This window comes from Cricetulus griseus, assembly GCF_003668045.3.
Source record: "Cricetulus griseus strain 17A/GY chromosome 1 unlocalized genomic scaffold, alternate assembly CriGri-PICRH-1.0 chr1_1, whole genome shotgun sequence".
NCBI classification, from domain to species: Eukaryota; Metazoa; Chordata; class Mammalia; order Rodentia; family Cricetidae; genus Cricetulus; species Cricetulus griseus.
The window spans coordinates 151,078,144-151,101,003 of record NW_023276807.1 but is presented as its reverse complement, the minus strand read 5'-3'; the positions used below and the strand labels follow the sequence as shown (position 1 = coordinate 151,101,003).

Here is a 22,860-nt window from a genome sequence, read left to right as displayed (position 1 = left end):
CCACCAATTCTAATTCCTGTTATGGGTAGAGGCACTGAAGATTGGATCTCTGTGTTAGTTATCTTCTCATTGTCTCATTGCTGTGACAAAATAACAGCTAACAGAGAAGGGGCTTGGCTTTATTTAAGCTCAAAGTGCAGATGTTTCAGTGAATGTTTTCTTGGCTCTGTTGTCTTTGGGCCTGTGGAAAAACATTGAGTACGGCATGTGTGAAAGTAAAGAGAAAGGAGCTGATCATCTCTTGATGGGTTGGAAGTGAAAGAAAAATAGGGATGCCCCATTATCACCTTCAAGGGTATGCTCTCATGACTTAACCACCTCCCTTGATCCCCACCATGCAAAGGCTCAACCACCTCTGGTTAATGGAACGGGCTGGCAGCAAAGTCTTAAACATATAGGCACTGGGGGACATTTATTCAAAACATACAGTATCTGTCACTCTACCTGGCCCAACTTCTACCCATATGATGGAAAATATACTTCAATTAGATAGTAAAATTCTTATAGTGAAAAAGAACATAAAATAATCAAAACAGAATTGAAAGGATGTATTTGAGTATTTATACATTGTAATAAAACAAAACAAAACAAACAAACCCAGAACCTTAATACAAGCCAGGTATGGCACTACACACCTTTATACAACACTCCAGAGGCAGATGCAGAGAGGCAGAGGAATCTCTGAGTTCAAGGCCAGCCTGGTCTATATAGTGAATTCCAACACAATCAGGACTAGAGAGAAAAGACTGTCTTCAAAATCTCTTCCCCAATTCCCCCAGTCCTCTCCCCAAAATATATCAGAGGACTATAGTAATCAAGGCATTATAGTGGCATTTTCAAATGGGCTCATGTAAAACATGTAAGCTTTTTAATATTGATAGATGTGTGTGTGTGTGTGTGTGTGTGTGTGTGTGTGGTGCCCAGAGGTCAATGTCGGTTGTCTTCCATCATCATTACTCTCCTTATTTTATGAAACATGGTCTCTCACTCAACCTGGGCATTGATTTAACAAAGCCAGCTATACAATGAACTGCAGAGATCCAGCTGTGTCCACCTTTGAGTGCTGGGGCTAAAAGGAGTCCTGGTGATTCTAACTTTTATGTGTATTCTGGAGATCTGATCTCAGGTCCTCATGCTTGAATGGCAAGCACTTTGCCAGCCAAGCCCTTTTCCAAATCCTATCCAAGTCCCTTTTGAGAATTATATTTGTATTGCTCAAAGAAGAAAACTTTTTTTCTTTCCTACGTAAAATAAATTAAAGATGGCATGCTTGTAATTTCAACACTAAGGAAGTGGATACAGTATTACCAGGAATATCAGGCCATTAGCTATCTATGTAGCAAATTTGAGTGCAGATACTATCTCAAAAACAAACAAATAAATAAGACATAAAGCCAATGCCCATAAAAATAAAACAAAAATGAGAAAAAGTTATTTCAAGTGCTACTAAGCTACATAAGTTAAGGAAGTTAATTTGAAAGCTAACACTTCTCTTTCAGTATATTTTATGTTTTAATGAGGAAGTATGCCATGATAGCTGTAAGAAAGAAATCTATTTTTATTGTATAGAAAATTTTTTAAAAAGCATCTACATCTCTGTGCTATTTGGTAGAAGACAGATTTTATTACCTGTGACATTTTAATGAACAGACATCTTCAACTTGTTTTTTAATGAGTAATTTTTAACTTTTACACAGCTTTATAACTTTTAGTTTCAAGGTTGCATTTCAGAAAACTTTATGTAATGAAACAGTTAAAATATAAATTTGAGCCAGGCAGTGGTGGTACATGCTTTTAATCCTAGAACTGGGGAGGCAAAGATGAGGCCAGTCAGGTCTACAGAGTGAGTTCTGGAACAACCAGGGCTACACAGAGAAACCTTGTCTTGAAAAACCATATTTATATAGACTCATATACACATATCATATATATATATATGCATATAAATTCTATGTAACCTAATACCTGCTGTTATTGGAACATGCTTAATTTGCAAGTGTAAGTCTCTAAGTCTTATCTTCATTTGCACTGAGAACTGCATATCCATTTCTGTGTCAGCTACTATGGTCTCAAGAAAAGGATGAATGCAGGATCATCACACACTGTCTTTACCAGGCAAGAACAAATGAAGATAGGAAGAGAAAACATCTGACCCAATGATTACATTCTGAATAAAATCCCAGCATTAAAACAGTATTTAATTAATTTTGTTTTGGAGTAAACTGAAGAAAGATGATGAAAATGAACAATTTTCTGCCTGGAAAAATATATTCTGGTGGCAGTTTCCTTTCCCGATTTCCCTCCCCTGCCTCCTCACCTCCCTATCCACTCAAATCCGTGATCTTTCTTGGTCTCTCTCATTAGACAAAAAACAGGCATAAAAAAGGAGGAAAGAAAACAAAAAACAAGAGATGAAATGAAAGCAAACAAACTTGAATAGGAAAAAAAACAAACAGCAGGAAAAAAGAGATGAAGAAAGAGCACAAGAAACATATAGATGCACACACACACACACACACACACACTTACACTCACAAAACTCTCATAAAGACACAAAATTGGAAACTAGAATATATAAGCAAAAGACCAGAAGAGGGGTAAAAAATAATGCCAGACAAACACATGAACAAAATCCCTCCTAATACCATTGAGTTAACTGTGTGTTGGCCACCAGCTAGATGTTCAGCCATCTCTGGTCATCTGTCAGTCTGATGAAAACTCACACTGCAATTTAGGCTATTGGGCAGAAGTTCAGTTCTAAGAGTCAAAATATATACTTGCTGATCTTACTGTATCTTGTCAGTCAAGGGAGGTCTTCAGAAAAGCAAACTTTTCCTATGAAGGACCTGTTTGTAAATATTTTTAGCTTTTGTGGACTGGGAGGGCTTTATGGTAATTAGTCATCTCTGTCACTGTAGTACAAAAGCAGCCAAAGACAATACAAAAAGGGTTTCGGATATCTAGGTTTTCTAATAAAGCTTTACTGACCACAGTTTGTCTATGTTAGCTTTAGAGTTTAACTCACTTGGAAACAGGATTCCTTATTCTAATTTTCCCTGGTAAGGAACATTAAAATATCTTTTAAGGGGAAGGCTGAATTCCAGCACTGGATGTGGTGGTGAGGGATTCTAGAGATTCCACCCTAGCAGAGGAGCTATGGGAAGCTGATGCTGCTGAGAGACTGACAATCACTTATCTTTGGGGTTGTGGTCAAGGGGGTAGGTGTACTGGGGTTTTATGTGTCAACTTGACACAGGCTAGAGTTATTGGGAAGGAAGGAGCCTCAGATGAGGAACTACCTCCATGAGATCCAGCTGTAAGGCATTTTCTCAATTAGTGATTAATAAGGGAGGGCCCAGCCCATGGTGGGTGGTACCATCCCTGAGCTTGTGGTCCTGAGTTCTAAGAACCCAGAAGGTTCTTAAGCAGGCTGAGTAAGCCAGGGTAAACAGGCCAGTAAGCAGCAGCCCTCCATTGCTGACTTCTTTCAGCAATGCTTAAGTGTAAGCCTAATAAAACCTTTCCTCTCCAACTTGCTTTTTGGTCATGGTGTTATCACAGCAATAGGAACTCTAAGAGAGTAGGCTATCTACAAGCCAGTGGATGGCTCAATACCCATGCACTAATTGGATTTGGGAGGTTATTATTAATAATAATTTATTAATTTTAATCAGAGCATTTAAATTTGTGTTTGGTTTTAAACAATGTCTAATTCTTAGGTTGTCAGAGTTTAGCAAATAAAAATAATAGTATTTCAGTTAAATTTGATTTTCATATGAACAATGACATATTTTTATTTGACGAGTTTCATGTAAAATTTGGGGCACCAATGTATTAAAGTTCATTATTTATTTGAAATTCAAATTGGAAGGGGCATTTGCATTTTATATGGTAGCCCTACTTAATCTCTCACCTTGACACTTGCAAAATGTATTCAGAAAATAAGTTGACATTTACCATAGCCTAGGGTGTTATCATCATTATTAGTTTGTTCTAAATGTCTTCTCATCAGTTTGCCATATATTTAGCTACAGTCTTCTTTTCATAACAAGCTTAAATTACTATATCCAAAAGCAAATTTTGCATGCTATCCTCTAAAAATGTGTAGCAGCTATTTCTTGTGTGAACTTTATTTCTTGTCCCCTTGTTTTCCTGACTAACCTCATACTCTCACTTCCTACATAGCAGTGTGCTGCATTTTCTGTTTATCAACTCTCCCTTCTTTTTCCAGTATTTAAATTTTCCTACTAGTCAATGATTTACTGTTCTTTATAATCCTAATATATAGGCAAAATTGAGGTGCATATATTTGAACACTTTTATTAGTGTTTATTAGAACTTTAAAGGTAAAATAGTGACAGTAGGCTATCTTAAAATAATAGCCCCCCATGGAAGGCCTCACCCTCTCTGGGGTGCAGAAAGGGGTTGGGATGGGGGTGGGGGCAGGGGAGGAAGGGAGGGAGGGAGAGGGAACTCTTGGATTGATATGTAAAAGAAGCTTGTTTCTAATTTAAAATTGGTCTAATTACAATTATAAAAATAAAAAATTTCAACTGAGAAGAAAAAAAAGACTAGTACTCCACTGTGTGTAATGTGGCATTTTTATTTTCCATCCATCAATAGATATTTAGATTGCTGGTGTATTTTGGATAGTATGAATAAAGTTTCATGAATGAATCTCATCATAGTCCTGATTTCACTCCCCTGGATTATAGTTATATGCCACACGTTGGTCTTGTAGTCAACGATGGACTACAAGTATAATGGTGGGGCTATAAGATGATAATGGATTTTAAAAATTCTTATCACCTACTAACATCTTAGCTGTCTTCATGTTGTAGCTTAATATGTTACTCACATGTGTATAGTAGCACTAGTATTTGTTACAATAAATCTTTCTGCCAAAAGCCGCCTGAGCCCCACCACCTCGTGTGATCTTACGCCAGCCACCCGCCCGCGTTAGGGCCCAAATGAATACACAGAAACTTGTATTAGGTTCAAAGCTGCTTGGCCAATGACTAGGATTCTCATCTGTTAGCTCAGTCTTAATTATCATAAATCTATATACTTTATAAGACTTATCTTATCGGACGCTTTATTGGCGTCCCTCCTTGCCAGTGGATCACATTGCGCTGCTGGAGGAGCAAGGAGAAAAAGGGACACTTCCTGTTTCTCCTTCGCTTAAATATGAGTCTCCTTGCTATGTCACTTCCTGCATGGATCACCACTTCTCTACTACATTTCCCAGAATCCTCTTTGACTCCTAGTCCCATCTAACTTACTGTCTCATTGGCCAAACAGTATTTTATTTAACAATCAATAAGATAAACATACACAGTACATTCCCCATCAAGAATTAACAAACTTGTTGTTTTGCCAGTCATATCAAAGTATAGCATTATACAATTTGTTGTAAAATATAATACTGGTGAATGATAATAAAATGACTATTTTTCTATGTTTATTGAACTATAAAAAATAAAATAATAGTCATCTGATGAATCTTCTCTCGGTTTTTACTAAGTTGAAATAAATTTGTTCACATCTTTTTGGTTTACTATTCTAATGATACCCTCTGCTAATATTGCTATTTCTCATTTATTAATTTTTATATTATTTACTAGTGTTTTAGTCTCTTATTTTAACCAATTGTAACTTTTGCTTATTTCAGTATTTACGTTATTATAATAATATTTTTATTATTCATACCTGATTCAAGATATATTTAATGATTATATTTCTTACAGTTTTTTACTCTCCTGAAGTTAGTAGCTGCTTAATGTTGTCATTTGCTCTGTTTTCTATGTTCCTATTGTTAATAATCTCTACCAGTATGGAAATCTCTTCTAACGTTCTTTGGACACTGTATACATCATATAAGCATTGTTTTAATCTTGGAGATCTTCCTAGGCTTTTATGTTATATTTCTGTGAGAAAAAGACTATTCTCTGACATGTGCATTCTCCTTGTGTGTTTATTTGACGTCAAACTGGAAATACCATACACCTCATGTGCTCTGTTGTCTTGGGGATAACTTATGTTTTATTTCCAAATTTTGGTTTTAAGACAATATGTAATCTATTACAGAAGACACCATAAACTTGGGTCTTAGGATGTGAAGAAGTCAAACTAGTGCTGACCTGGAAGCTTGGTTCCTTCTGGCTAGCTTCCATAGTGCTGCAAGGTGCTATGTGTGCTACTAGAAGGAAAAAAATATAGCTGTGAACATTGCAAGCTACAGTAACTACTAGCCTGGCAAGAGATGCCCACTGGTGCAATAGTGATGCAAACATCATGGGAAAAAACCAACCACTTTATATGTGGATTTAAAGCCCAGTCTACAAGATGAAATCCATACCTGACTCCATTATCAGTGTAAAAAAACTGAGGCTTGACAGGTCATAGGCCCTAGGGGAGAATCTACTACTATTACTCTGATAAATATTCATAATATTAAACCAATTCCTGATGATTTGTATGCAAAGTTTAACACATCTCTCAACATGATTAGAGAACCATCCTTTTGAAGTAGATAGCAGTTAACACACAGATAAACAACTGGTCAAAGTGCAGAGAATTAGTGACTGCAGAGACTTTTCAGTCCTAGATGGTATGTCTATATTACACATGCCCTCTTTCCTATGGTCCAGGTATCATTACAGAGGAGAGTGCAGAAAGACTGTAAGACCCAGAGACAGTGAATAATTATGAACCCCCCCCACCATTTTCCAGTTACACAGGGAAGCTGCAGGTATGAACTCCCAGCGGTTGAGACAGCATGCACAAGTCCTAGATAAGCTCAAGTCAGTTAAAATTCCAGCATAGAGATGGGGGTGGGTATGCATGAAGTCCTATCCTCAGCTGAGGAGCTTTTGGAAATTGATAGCTTCTGGGAATGGGAGGGTTAGTTTTATGTGTGTGATCCCTGCTAGGTCAACCATGTTCCAGTAGATGGCCATACACTCAAGAGTATATGGGCAGCACAAATTTGACCTGACAAGTTAAAAGTAAAAGAGAACATAGAATTCAGTAGACACAGGAAAACAAAGGTAGATCTAGAAGAAATTGGAAAAGAGGGTGGATATCACAAAAATACATTGTATAAGGAATTAATTAAAAGAAGAGATTGCTATGGGATGTCTACATTTGTAGCAATGTGTAGTAAGCAGATAGTTTTATTAGGAGCTCAGGAGTGAGGTCTGTTCTATAGATAATCATTTATTAATTATTAACAGACAGTTTATGTGACAGTTGAGGAAGAGTGTGTAGCATAAAGAAACATGAACCAAAAATGAGATCTAAATGAATGCTGATAGTTAAAGAACTGGAGGTAGAAGTTTCTTGAAACCTGCTGATATTACCTATCCACAAATATAAGTAAGTTAAAATTTAAGAACATATGAGGCAACAGAAGCCAATATGACGATATGACTACCTGTATGAAGGTGTGAATAGATTTTGAAAGAAGAGACTGAAAGTAAGTTAATGGTATTTAGCATCATATTAGTCATTTTCAAACATGATGAAAGTGTTTTTTGGTGGTGTTATGAAAGATAATTTTATAGGCTGGACAAATTAGATGAGAATTAGTACATAAATAGTCATAAAAAGAAATTGAAGATACTATGAAAGGTGGGGAAGATCAAGAGTCAAAGAAAAGACAAGAATGGATATTGATGCTTCTAGTTTGTAGGTTTTGCAGTTGGGAATTCAAAGAGATTCTTATCATTTCTTTGAAGAATGTAAGGCAAGTGTGATTCAAGTTTAAATTCCAGGATGACTGAGGGAACCTTTGTGAAGAGTGAAGTAAGTACAATTAATGTGCCCAGTGAGCACTAGAGAGATCCATTTGTTTTCCGTGAACACAAATTTACAATTGATTAGTCTGCATAGTTGTAGTGAAGGAACCGGCTTCCCTTTTGGCAGCCATAACAGCCGAACACGTGCTTGCCATAAACCTGCCTTGGTCACTTAGAGGTCAGATGCCTGTCTCGTGACAAGGAACCTTAGTCACTAAAAGGTCAGATGCCTGTCTCGTGACAAGGAACCAATCGGAAGTTAGCTGGTGGCGCTATGCTTTACGACCCTGGGTGTGCTTTACGGACAAGCGCACGACAATGACGTAGAGAGCATAGCAACCACCCTGGGAGGGCCTATGGGCCATAACAACCAGTTGACCAATCAACACAGGGCAAGCCCTCCAAGCCTGGAGGCACACCAATCGTAAGCCTGTGCGTACCCCTAGACACTCCCCTTACGCTGCCCTATAAGATCTTTTGGGAGACCCAAGGAGCCGTCTTTTTCTAGCCGTCTGCCATGGCGGGTGGGTGAAAGACCCGAGCTAACATGGGGTTAGTTCGTTAAATTACAATAAAGCCTCGTGCAGTTTGCAGCAAGCTCTCGAATCCGCCTGGTGATTGGGGTGACCGCGAACCTGGCCTGAGACCCCGGATACTTGAGTTTTCGGGGGTCTAACAGTAGGATAGATTATAAAAGCAGAGAAAACATATTTTTTGTTCATGTAGGGAATGAAAGATAAGGAAAGTACTGGACTTGGATAAAAGTGTATGAAATCACTAGGTTAAAAATACCCAAGGAGCAAAATACTGGCAGAATTATAGTCATTGTGGTAAAAGTTACCAAGTAGAAAGGTCAAAAGTCTATAGCATCTGATGAGGTTACAGAGTCAGTATTAGAATTAGTGAATGGTTTGACACACCTGGAGGATAAAATACCATGCATAGGAAATAATATGAATGAATGGCATGTTTCCGAGGAGAAACTAATCCACGTGATGAATGTATGCATGCTACCTAGGGAATGTGGGGCTGAAGAGATGCCAAGACCACTGAAGTGAGAAAGTGAACTAATTAATGGATTCGATTGTGAACTGATCTTTCCAATGAATGGTGCCTTAGTTTGGGTTTTGTTTTGCTGTAAACTTCGTTTTATTGCTGTGAAGAGACACCATGACCACAGAAATTCTTTTTTTTTTTTTCCCGAGACAGGGTTTCTCTGTGTAGCTTTGGAGCCTATCCTGGAACTCGCTCTGGAGGCCAGGCTGGCCTTGAACTCACAGAGATCCGCCTGCCTCTGCCTTCTGAGTGCTGGGACTAAAGGCTTGCGCCACCAATGCCCAGATCCACAGAAATTCTTATAGAGGAAAACATTTAACTGGGGCTCGCTTACAGTTTCAGAGGTTTAGTCTGTTATGGGCATGGTGAGACACGTGGATGGGGACACACAGGCAGACACGGTGCTGGAGAAGAAGGTGAGAGCTGTACATCTTGATCTGTAGGCAGCAGGCAGAGAACCGACCTTACCTACTGAGACCTCAAGCCCCACCCCCCCAGTGATACACTTCCTCCCAACAACACCACTCCTGCTCAAACAAGGCCACATCTCCTAATAGTGCCCTCTTCTGGCTTCTTCAGGCACCAGGCATGTTAAAAGGTGCATAAATTGCTCTTTTTCTAAATATTCTTTAGGTTCTTTGTATCACGTGTTCCTGCTTCTTAGAAGAATGCATTTTGCTTCATTTCCAGTGATCCTAGGTGGGTTTATCTCTAAGACTAAAAAATAAATAAAATTAAGAAATAAGTATTAAGATTTTTTTTTTTTGAAGAAAGACAGGGGAAAATAAAGACGAATCATCTGGGACCGCTGGATACTAAGGAGCTAGATTACAAGCTTCAATTATTTCTAAGAAAATAGCTCCATTTTCAAATTTTTCGTTCGAATGAAATATAGTTCATAAAAAGTTTATACTTTGAGAAAAGTAATATGAAAGTTATATGGGTCATATGATCATGATATTGTCATCTAAGTCCTTGAGATCCAACATTGCCCTATAATTCTGAAGATAATTGCATATGGTCTACCCTACACTTAGTTTAGTACCTCGGAATTTTTAAAGTGATTTTCAACTTGACAATGTGCCATTTTTGTGGCTGTCATGCTGCTCAATGTTAAAATATAGTGTATCTGAAAATCAAATGGCTTCTAAACTGTACAAACTTTCAATATGCATTGATCAAAAAATAATTTCATTGTTTTAAAAGCCATTAGGAATAATGGAGGCAAGTGACTTGTGACACTCGCTTTTTTTTCTATATCCACTTTATTCCACTACTCTGTAACTCATATCAGTCACCCGAAGAGTTCAACACATTAAGGAGGCATGCCTATTGGGAATAACATTATGATTAATAGTGAGTGGTGAAGCCAAGGATACAGGCAGATAATTTAAGTACTCCACTGAAATACAGACATGGTTGCCACCTGTGAGAATATGAGAACTGTGTGCTCAGAATGTTTCTTAAACTACAAGGGTCAAATGGTGGAAATAAATCATAGAGGCATGGTATTTAGCTGTTTAGAATTTATTTTTAAATTTAAAACCAGCTCAATAAGACTACTTAGGGGAAACAATTAGAATTAACAATGGAAGCCTTGCCCTCATATCACCTCAAATTGGTGATACTGTTGGAAAGGATCAGGTAGTGAGTAATGCATACATATCCACCTAAGTACCACAGGGGTATTGAGAGAGAATACTTGGAATTTAATGACTGGTCTGCCTCTGACCTGGTTGGGGACAGCTGGATCTTTCATATCTCACTGGGGAATCATAAAGCAGCAGCAACAGCTCTCCATCACTGTACTTCCATGTCAATCACACATAGTATATGTGATTTGAAACATTTCTGCTTGTTTCCCCTGCTTTTCTCCCCATCTTCATTCTTTCCTGTCTTCTTATCCTCTTCTGCCATTCTTACATAATTATTTATTGGCCATATGGTCTTTACTAGACAATATGGTAGCATATGGACACTACATCTATTTTTGGAGAATAAGCTATGTTTATTACAGTCACTTTTAATTAGAAGGGCTTTATAAAGTAGGTTAGGTATCAGAGAGATAGAAAAATAGAGTGAGGACATGAAGATTAGAGGAGGAGACTGTGGCTCTCCCCATGCAGTCTGGTGTGATTTATGGAAATGTATTATAATGAGAGAGTGTTGCTCAGTCTGCAAGGTAAAGGAATTTGTGTAGGGTTGTCTTCATATTTGATATTTACAAAAGAGAAAGGATGTCATTAATCACCTTGCCTTCATTTAAATAATAATTAAGGATGCCGTCTGAAGTGCCTGCTACAGCTCCTAGGTGCACAGTGGGCCTGTTGACTACACTTAAATACACGTTTTCTGTGACTCACATTTATACACCATGCTGGTCTGACAGCTGCTGCTGCACCCCAGTCAAGTATGTGGTGTTCCATCATTATTTTTGATGCCATGTGGCTTTTGCTGTGATGTGCATCACACTTGTCCTGGTAAACCTGTTTATTATTCATAATCTTGAGTTTTCATGTTAGGTTCATTATAGCTCGAGAAGTTCTAGAAGCATCTTATTTTGTCTTGAGGTACATTTAGATCTCTTAGATAGGAAACAGATCAACATTTTAGGGTTAGTCTGGGATATGTTAATACTGTCTAATTTCTTCTTAAAAAGTAAAATGCATTTTGCTGCAATTGGACAGTGGTTTGTTCTAGAAGCAGAATTTAGGAACACTAGTTTGCATTATGCTATAATGGAAATGTTAGGTATTACGGACAATTTCCTTAATTCATTCTGCTGTTAATACTTAATTGGTAATTCATAATATTTCGTTCAACTCTGCAAAACCGTGTGTGATTAATGGCACACCATGTGCTCAGTTTTCTGCACTTGGCCACATTCCTAGATGAGTGGTTTGGTTTCATGATTTTGGATAATATCTCTTGCCTGCTAGCTTAGAAAGGGGGAAAGATTTTAAAAATGCAGAGACATCTCTCTCTCTCTCTCTCTCTCTCTCTCTCTCTCTCTCTCTCTCTGTCTCTGTGTGTGTGTGTGTGTGTGTGTGTTTTGTGTGTGTGTGTGGCAAGAGCCTTTACTTGCTCACTGAGCCATCTCATCATTCCAGATTACTCTTAACATAATTCTGACACCATTTTTGTTATTGGTATTAATAATTTAACTTGCATAATAGCTAATTTATACATATTGCATTACTTACCAAATAACTATGTGGTCTAGGTATATCTAAATATGAGCAAAGTGAGTCCCATAAAAGCACTATGGATCCCAAAGGTACATGGTCAGTGAATGGAAGATCAATAATTGGGATATGCTACTATGAGAGTAAAACCTTGCTTTTAAATACACTGCCAATCTACTTCTAGGTAGGATTATAATAAAGATATATACAGCTTGTTATCATTGTAATCATTTAAATTATGTTGAAAAAGTCTTAGAATTCTTTGTTTTATTATTATTTTTATCAATATAAGAAATGGAATAAGTAGATCTTGAAATTTGGCAGAATAATTGATCATACTTATTTTAAAATGTTATTTCAACTGTATACTGAGTATTAAGTCACCATTCCCCACTACAAGACACTTTTGCTAATTAAAACAAAAACATCTTATGAAGTGATGAATTTTTCAACTTGATCATGTCTTCCTCATGGTAGAATGTCACTGCCTGGATAAGTATACTAATGAAACAATGATTTCCTACCAACTCCTCTTCCGAGTTCTTTGGTCCATGCTCAGTAGCCACCTCATGTAATTCATTGTCTTGTCTACCATTTCTCAGCCATGGTAATTCACATTTTGCACATAGTATATGCATGTTAGGTATTTTTATTATTATACTTTTTTGATGTTCTTGGACTCACACTAACTTTCCCATACATAGCTTTGTGTTAATCAGGTGCTGTTATAGCACCTTTAAATCTTTGTCTCCTATTCATTCATTCCAGCCTTTGTTTCCTCTACTAATTTAATGTGTTCTGCATTACCACACCGACAAAACTTTTCCAAGGCACTCATCTCTGAAACTAAACCCTATTTTATCTTTTTTCAGATTTTTTTATTTGAATTAGAAACAAGATTGTTTTACATGACAATCCCAGTTCCCTTCTCCCTTCCCTCCTCCCCTACCATCCCCCCCACTAAAACCCTACCTATCACATATCCTTTCTTCTATTCTTCCCCTGACTCAACCTTTCTGCTCCCTCATGACCTCTGCATCCCTCCTCTTCTTCCCTTCTCATTCTCATAGCTCTCTCCCCACTCTTCCCATGCTCTCAATTTACTCAGGCTAAATCCTATTTTAAACTGAGAAATGCATTAACAAACCAAAGTAAGTAAAAACTTAATTAGGTAAAGGGTAAAACCAAATTTAACCCAGCCGGTATTTAGTAACAACTGTTTATAAGGAGCAGGCGAGAGTGAGTGCTAAGGGAGTTCTATTTGTGGAAAAATAAATAACCAGGGGCTGAGGCTAGGAGAGGGAGTGGCTGAGCTCTGTGAAGAGGTATTAGTCATGGAGACCATCAGATGTTCCTGGAAGTGGGAGTAGGACTTGGGTTAAGGGATTAATGACATGGAGATTATATTCTATGTTGTGAGAAAGCAAAACACTAGAAATTCACCACTCCATACAGCAGATACTCTTTATAAAGGGCTAGCATAGTGGATTGCTGAAGAAGAGTGATGAGGAAATAAATGGAAGCAGTAGACAGCAGTGGTGTGGATAGAGTGGGAGAAAGTGAATGGTCCAGAGGTTTATCAGCTGCAGGAGCTGTGCTTGGTGATAGGAGACCCTTGACTGGTAGGATTGGGCTCTTGAGAAGTGTGTCTCATTGGGCAACATAGCACAGTTGTTCTCAACCTGTGGTTGCAACCCCTTTTGTGGTCACATATCGGAAATGAATATTATGAATTGTAACAGTAGCAAAACTACACTTATCAAGTAGCAATGAAATAATTTATGGTTGGGGGGATCACCAGTACATGAGGAACTGTATTAAAGGGTTGCAGCATTAGGAAGGTTGAGACCACTGACACAGTGTAAGAAGCAAGGCAAAGTGTTGTTGAGAACCTCAGATGGTGTGTTCCAAAAACAGTGCTTCATTAATGATGGGCATATGTGTGAGTCATGCAGACAAGTAGTATCAGGTCTAATGAGACAAGAGAAATTTAAGTTCCATGTTTATAGAATTGGATATTGGATGTAAAGGACACCTTTACATACAAGTACTTGTAGGATGAATTGGATTTATTAAGGGTGGTTGGTAATTATTGTCACCTCTGAAGCTGCCATACTTCATTGACAATAATTAAACAATATTTGCAAACCTTGGAAATTTGTATTACAGTAAAAGTTTTAAAAGTATCCCTTTTAATTTTTCATACTAGCTCTGCTGCAGACCATTTTTCCTCCTTAATTGGTACGAAAAACTTAGTACTTAGATGTGGCATCTTAATCTTAGCATGGAAATTGTAAAGTCAGTAGATTAGCAGTTTGAACACCCTCTGTTCTAAGTATCTGAGAAAATATTGAAGTGTAATTTGTAAGGGTTTTCCAGGGATGACTGCAGGCTCTCAGCAGAAAATTTTGTTAAGTTACTACAAAAGGAGAAATGTTTCTCCTCATTGATTAGCAAATACCAGTTCCATTATAAATATATATGCATGTTGACCTTTTAGCTTGTTTTCCGGAATACAAATTCAGTAGAGCTCTCACGCAGCTTCACATGCTGTGATAGTATTTTGGGGCACTGGAACACAAATGGGGACATCAATCTACCCTCTTCATTTGAGAGTCACTATATGGAGCCTAATTGCTGGTTCCTCTATGGTACCCATGCAGAGCTTATGCTAGTCAGCAGGCCTGGGGTTTAAAGATTTCTCCATAGTGAAGTTCTGCAGCTTAAATGAGGAGGTTAGAATCTTGGACAAAATAAAGCAAATGTTGAGTGGCTTATAATGCCTTCCCTCTTTACATGAAAAACAAATATGTGCACATTGTTCTACTACAGGGTCATGGAAACAGGCTTGCAAATATAACTGCTAAGCTAAGAAGCCAACAATAAAAACAAACTGAAATTGTTTTTTTCCATAGACAGAAAAGATTAATTTTCATCTGTGCAGGTTTGTCTTATTTATTTGTTTATCCATTCTCAGGGGAGAACATGAATGCAGTCTCCCACTACCACAAATTATGCAGTCAAGTTTCCCACATTTGGGGAAACTACAGGGGTCAGGACATCCAGAGTGCTAAACCATCCTAGTGATCATGGTATCTTCCTTGCCAGGTAAGTATTTGAAAGTCTCTTTTAGAAAGGGGAACACTTCTCCACTGCTGGTGGGAGTGCCAACTTGTACAGCCACTTTGGAAATCAGTATGGCGACTCCTCAAGAAAATGGGAATCAGTCTACCACATGATCCAGCAATTCTACTCCTAGGCATATACACAAAAGAAGCACATTCATACAACAAAGACATCTGTTCAACAATGTTCATAGCAGCACTATTTGTAATAGCCAGAAACTGGATGCAGCCTAGATGCCCCTCAACTGAAGAATGGATAAAGAAATTGTGGTACATTTACACAATGGAGTACTACTCAGCAGAAAAAAACAATGGAATCTTGAAATTTGCATGAATATGGATGGAAATCGAAGAAACCAGTCTGAGTGAGGTAACCGAATCAGAAAAAGACAAACATGGTATGTACTCACTCATATGCGGATTTTAGACATAGAGTAAAGGATTACCAGCCTACAATCCACACTGCCAGAGAATCTAGTAAACAAGGAGGACCCTAAAAGAGACAAACTTTGTCCCCTGGAGAAGGGAAAAGGGTCACTATCCCCTAAGCAAATGGAGAACATGGGAAGAGGTGGGAGGGAGTTCTGAGAATGAGAAGGGAAGAAAAGGAAGAATGCAGAGGTCATGAGGGAGCAAAAAGTTGAGTCAGTTGTAGATTAGAAGAAAGGATATGTGATAGGTAGGGTTTTAGTTAGGGGGTGGTAGGGGAGGAAGGGAGGGAGAAGGGAACTGGGATTGTCATGTAATTCAATCTTGTTTGTAATTAAAACAAAAAAAGTAAAAAATAAAAAAGAAAGTATCTTTTAAATGTAATGCTACCAACCAAAACATAGATAGGGAGGGGTATTGAGTGGTAGAACACTTGATTTAGAAAGGAGTTTTCGTATTTCTTGTACTAGATTTCACTCTAGATGTTCAGTGGTCACAACACAATTGTTGCCCTCATGAACTGAAATGCCGGGAGTAAGAAACAGTGCTTTGTACCAGTCAGTGTTATCTGTGAGGGTTACAGCATAAACCAGGAAATTGACTTGGAGTAGAACAATTTTTGCTCATGGTTTCAGACCTTGTTCATTTGGTCCCATAACTTTTGGGCCTTGTGTGAGGCAGTGCACCATGGGTGAACAAAGTGGCACATTGCTTAGAGGAGGCTGGGAATGACATGAAGTGAGAGAGCAGGAGTTTTAGATGTAATACCTTCTCCAGGGCATATACCTAGGACCTGGCCATCTACAGCTGGATCTCACCTCTCAAATGCTCCACCATCTCTCAGTGGTGCCATAGTATGATAGCCAAACCTTTAATGCAAGACTCTGAGAGAACATGCAAACTACAAGACAGAATACTCTTAGATTTTGTATATATGAGTTACAAGTTTTGACCCAATCTTGAAAATGACATTTTATTTCTTTAATTGTCACAAAAAACAGATCCTGTAGAAGTTAAATATAAATTCAAATGTACTCTACATTCAGAGTAATGTTGAAGAAGTTCAATAATTTAGAGAATAAGTATCTTCCTTTCTCATTAAGTTTATGATAGCGATCTGTGTCACAAAAGACATGCTTTTAAGAGAAAAACATACAATTTTTTCTAAAGTTTTTGTAATATGGATGCCTTTAGAATAAACAAAGGAACGGAGAAGCCTGTGTGTTTATGTTAGTTGATAAAGGTGACAGTTGTTAAGAGGTGGGGATGGACAAAGACAGATTGAAGTATTGATAGACAGTGAGGGGAACTTAGCAAGGCCTACATGTTCAAGCTTTTTCTATATCCCAACATCTTTAAGATAGGGTCATTATTCTCTCCATATAAATTGGATACCTCTCATATAAGGGCTTTATGAGTAATGCCAGTACAGTTTATGGACTACTTTAGGGCATAGAAATCTTTCTGTGTTTGGTGCTGGAAGGGAGTGAATGGACTTCTTCATTTGATTTTCTTACATTCTAAGGAGACATATTTTGATGTAGCATGTTCTGAATTTCATCATTAACCTCTCTTTGTCTTAATTTATGTGTCTAGAATATGTGGACACAGTATAATCTATTTCTAAGGTTCATTATGGAGATTAAACTTATTAATTATGTGGCTATGTACAAAGCCAATAAAGCATCTTGATGTATAGTATTATAGGTTGCTAATACAACACCACTATGATTCTATAATCTATTTCATAAATGTATAAGAACTTTATAGTTTTAAAATTGCTTTATTTTATTCACTCAAGATAGCAGAGAATAAAAAAAATAAAAAATTCTTGCTTTCTTCTTGACAGGGATTATCCAAAATGCATGATGGAATCCTGTCAAGATAAACAAAGCATGAAAAGATGATAGAGTTGAGGGTTCTATATTTATTTATTTCATTTTTTGAGATAGTCTTGCTATGCAGTCCAGGGTAGCCTTGAACTGATGATATTGTAGAGTCTTATAAGTGCTGGGATTAAAGACTTATGCCTAAACACATGTTATTTCTAGTTTTCAAAATATGGTGGTTAGGGAAAACCTACATGAGAAGTGAGTATCTGACAAAGATAGTGCATAAGATACTGACGGAAATTCGATTCCATTGGTCTACCAGTGTGTTTTTGTGACAATACCAAGCTGTTTTCATTACTATAGCTCTGTAGTACAACATGAAGTCAGGGATGATGATGACTCCTCAAGTTCCTTTGTTGTACAGGGTTGTTTTGGCTATCCTGGGTATTTTTTTTTTTCATATAAAGTTGAGAATTGTTTTTTCAAGGTCTGTGAAGTATTGTGCTGGGATTTTGATAGGGATTGCATTGAATGTGTAGATTGCTTTTGGCAAGATTGCCATTTTTACTATGTTGATCCTACCTATCAAAGAGCATGGGAGATCATTCCATTTTCTGGTATCTTCTTTAATTTCTTTCTTTAAAGACTCAAAGTTCTTGTCATACAGGTCTTTTACTTGTTTGGTTAACTTTACCCCAAGATATTTTATGTTGTTTGTAAAGGGTGATATTTCTCTGATGTCTTTCTCAGCCCCTTTATTGTCTATATATAGTAGGGCTACTGATTTTTTAGAGTTAATCTTGTATCCTGCTACTTTGCTGAAGGTGTTTATCAGCTGTAGGAGTTCATTGGTATAATTCTTTGTGTCACTTATGTAAATTATCATGTCATGTCACACCTATGAATACCTGATCTTTGACAAAGAAGCTAAAACTATATAATTGAGAAAAGAAAGCATCTTCAACAAATGGTCCCTCTATAACTGGATTTGGACATGTAGAAGATTGCAGATAGATCCATATCTACCACCATGCACAAAACTTAAGTCCAAATGGATCAAAGACCTCAACATAAATCTAGCCACACTGAACCTCTTAGAAGAGAAAGTGGGAGTACTCTTGAATGAATTGGTACAGGATACCACTTCCTGAGCATAACACCAATAGCACAGACACTGAGATTGACAATTAATAAATGGGACCTCCTGAAACTGAGAAGCTTCTGTAAGGCAAAGGACAGAGTCAACAAGACAAAATGGCAGCCCACAGAATAGGAAAAGTTCTTCACCAACCCCACATCAGACAGAGGTATGATCTCCAAAATATACAAAGAGCTCAAGAAGCTAGTCACCAAAACACCAATTAAAAAGGGGGGGTACAGAACTAAACAAAAAATTCTTAATAGAGGAATCCAAATGGCTGAAAGACATTTAAGAAATTACTCAACATCCTTAGCCATCAGAAAAATGCAAATAAAAACAACTCTGAGATACCATATTACTCCTGTAAGAATGGCCAAAATAAAAAACACCAATGACAGTTTATGCTGGAGAGGATGGTGGGAGTGCAAACTTGTACAGTCACTTTGCAAATCAGTATGGTGGTTTCTCAGGAAAATAGGAACCAGTCTACCTCAAGATCCAGCATTTCCACTGTTAGGCATATACCCAAAAGAAGCACAATACAATAAGGACATCTGTTCAACTCTGTTCATAACAGCATTATTTGTAATAGCCAGAACTTGGAAGCAACCTAGATGTGCCTCAACCAAAGAATGGATAAAGAAATTGTGGTACATTTACACAATGAAGTACTACCCAGTGGGGGAAAAAACAATGGAATCTTGAAATTTTCAGGCAAATGGATGGAACTAGAAGAAACCATTCTGAGCGAGGTAATCCACTCACAAAGACAAACATGGTATGTACTCACTCCTACATGGATTTTAGACATAAGCAAAGGATTGCCAGCCTACAATCCACACTCCAGATAAGTAAGGAAACAAGGATGACCCTAAGAGAGACATATATGGTTCCCCAATGAAGTGGAAAAGACAAGAGCCCGTGAAGAAATTGGGAGCATGGGAGAAGGGAGGTAGGAGAAAGAGGAAGGGAGAAGAGGACGGGGGAGAAAAACATGAGGGCTCAGGAAGATTGAGTTGGGAGAGGAATAGAGGAGAACAAGAAAAGAGACATATCAATAGATGGAGCCACTATAGGTTCAAAGAGAAATCTGGCACTAGGGAACTGTACAGAGATCCACAAGAATCACCCCAAATAGGAACCTAAGCAAAGTGGAGAGGCTACCTTAAATGCCCTTCCTCTATAACGAGAATGATGACTACCCTAAATGCCATCCTAGAGCCTTCATCCAGTAGCTGATGGAAGCAGAAGCAGAGATCCACAGTTAAGCACTGAGCCCAACTCCAGGAATCCAGTTTCAGAGAGGGAGGAATAACCAACAAATGAGTCAACACCATGCTGGTAAAACCTGCAGAACCAACTGACCTGAGAAAGTGGAAACTCATGGACCCCAGTTTGACAGCTGGGGAACCAACATAGGACCAAACCAGGCCCCCTGAACAGCCTTCATTCAGTAGCTGATGGAAGCAGAAGCAAGCACCCACAGCTAAGCACTGAGCAGAACTCCTGGAATCCAGTTGTAGAAAGGGAGGAGGGATGAACAAAGCAGTCAAGGCCTTGCTGGAGAAATCTACAGAACTGGCTCACCTGACCTAGTGAGAGCTCACAGACCCTAGTAAAAAAGCTGGGGAACCAGCATTGGACTGAACCCTCTGAATGTGGGTGCCAGTTGGGAGGCCCAGGCAGGCTATGGGACCTCTAACAGTGGAACGAGTATTTATCCCTAGTGCACAAATGGACTTTGGGAGCCCATTCCCTATGGAGGGATAGTATTTCAGCCTGGATACACAGAGAAGGGCCTAGGTCCTCCCCAACATGATGTGACAGACTTTTATGATCTCCGTGGAAGCCCTCACTGTCCTTGGGGAGCGGGTGGGGGATGGGTTGGGGGGGTTGGTAGGGGGCATGCAAGGATGGGAGGGAGAGGGAACTGGGGTGTTGATATGTGAAATGATTGTTTCTAAAAAAAAAAGATACTGAGGAAAACCTCATGTGGATATCTGGGAGAAGAACATTCCTGACCATAAGGAAATATTGATGTGAGATACTCAGAAAGTCAGGAGATAGGGAAGTGAGTTTATAGGAGCAGAGGAAAGGGAGTTATAGAGCCTTGGATGACATTGTATGAACACTGGGTCTTAAAAAGAGTGAGATGGGAGATATTGAAGGATTTGGTACAGAAGAGTGGACTATTTCACTTGTAAGTTTTCCTGGACTCTCTGTTGCTGCAATGTTGAGAATTCACAAAAGCAAGAAGACCACACTGCAATATGTTGCAGTCATCTAGATATGGTGTAATGGTGGTGTGGACTAGAGCAGTGTAGGAAGTTTGGTATTGGAAATATTAAGAAGTGGTTTGTCCCTACATACATTTTGGATATGAAGGTGGTAGGAATTGCTGTTTGATAAGATAAAATAGAATAAGGTAAGATAATATAAGATAGGCTCTGTGGGGGGGGGAGAAAGAGAGAGAGAGAGAGAGAGAGAGAGAGAGAGAGAGAGAGGAGAGAGAAAGAGAAAGAGACAGAGACAGAGAGAGACAGAGAGACAGAGATAGATAGATAGAGAGAGAGAGAGAGAGAGAGAGAGAGAGAGAGAGAGAAAGAGAGACAGAGACAGAGAGAGAGGAGTCAAATGAGACCTCAAAGTTTTCACCTTGTGCACTTAGAAGATAAAGGCTACATTTCACCAAGCAAGACTGTAGGAAATTTGGAGGAACAGGGTAAGTTTGTGGGTGCAGTTGGAGAATGCTATACTTGTCATATATATGGAGACTGAGTAGCAATTTGAAGTGGAGGAGCTAGGTTCTGGCTGGATAAGGAATTTGGAAGTGATAGGTGCCTTGGGACTGGAGTGAGATACCAAGGGTGGGTGAAGATGATTTCTAGAGAGTGAGCTTTCTCAATCAATAAGAGATTGACAAGCACAGGAAGAATTATCAGGCAGACAAAAATATTATTTGCAAGATGAAAAGGCAGATGCAGAATCTTAGAAATGATGCAAAGGAGTAATGATCAATTGTATCAAATACTCCTGAAAGTTAGATAGGAAGGAGACTGATGGTCATATGGATTTAGTGATGATGAAGTCACAGTGATAGAAGAGTTTTAGCTGGATGGTAGATGTTGACAGAAGTTTCTGTCCTGCGTATTTCTGCAACTGTTCATTCCCAAACAAACATACAGAGGCTTATATTATTTATAAACTGTTTGGCAGATGGCTCATGTTTCTTGTGGGTTATCTTTCTCTTAATTATTAACCCATTTCTACTAATCTGTGCATCTCCACATGGTTTTGGCTTACCAGTGATGCCTGGGTCTCTTTCTTCCTCAGCAGCTACATGGCATCTCTCTGGCAACTCACTATCTGCGTTCTTCTTCCAAGAATTCTGCTAGTCATATAGCCCCACCTACACTTCCTGCCTAGCTACATCCTGTCTGACCATTGGCCGAAACAGCTTTATTTTTCAACCAATAAGAGAAACATATATTCACAGCATACAGAAGGACACCCCCCATCAGTAGAGAGGGATGCAAAGAATGGCATATTACCTAGACCTGAAGGTCTATTGCAAGGTAGAGGAGTTACCTTTACTCAGATCAGGGACAGCTAATGATTGTAATGAAGGAGAGGAAAGGAAAACAGGTCGGTCTAGTGTTAAACCTTTCACACTCAAGTTTCTCTGTATGAGTCTTGCTCTTGGCTTATTGGCAGAGGGAACTCTCATTCAGTTCATCGTTTTATAATTAGTATTTCATTAAAGATAATGTTTTTAAAAATATAATGATGAAAGCTATAGTTTTGAATGGAACATTAAAACAGTGACATAGTGCTTTCATAGTGATATATAGAATAGCCAAAAGACATAAGGTCCAAGAGCTAAATGAAGTGTGTAAATCTAGAAGGTTTCTGGTTTGGATCAGTTTCTCATATGTTCTTATTTGACTTGAAGCACAGGTTTAGTCCATTTTAGCATTTATTAAATCTATTTCCCGCATTTAGAAATTTACTAGATAAAGTGGTGACTGGTGACTTTTATGACATTATCAATTTGGGGGTACCAAACTAGTGTTATTTTTATCACTAGTGATATTGAATTGCAAATTCATTTTACAGAAGTATCTAGTCTTTAATAGTCTCTATATAGGAGGAGTAATAACATCAGGTCTTGATGTTTGGGATCATTGCTGATTCTTCTGAAAGAAGTTAATGCCAACAATGATAGGAATCAGTTGTAATGTGTACTGTGTGAAAGATATCCTGCTTCCTTTAGTCTTTGAAACAACTGTGGGA

The 22,860-nt window shown here is 38.3% G+C and overlaps 1 pseudogene; it reads right to left on the bottom strand.

Moving 5' to 3' along the window:
* Positions 1 to 15,014: 15,014 nt before the first annotated feature.
* LOC113830767 lies at positions 15,015 to 15,156 on the bottom strand (annotated as a pseudogene).
* Between the last annotated feature and the right edge of the window lie 7,704 nt (positions 15,157 to 22,860).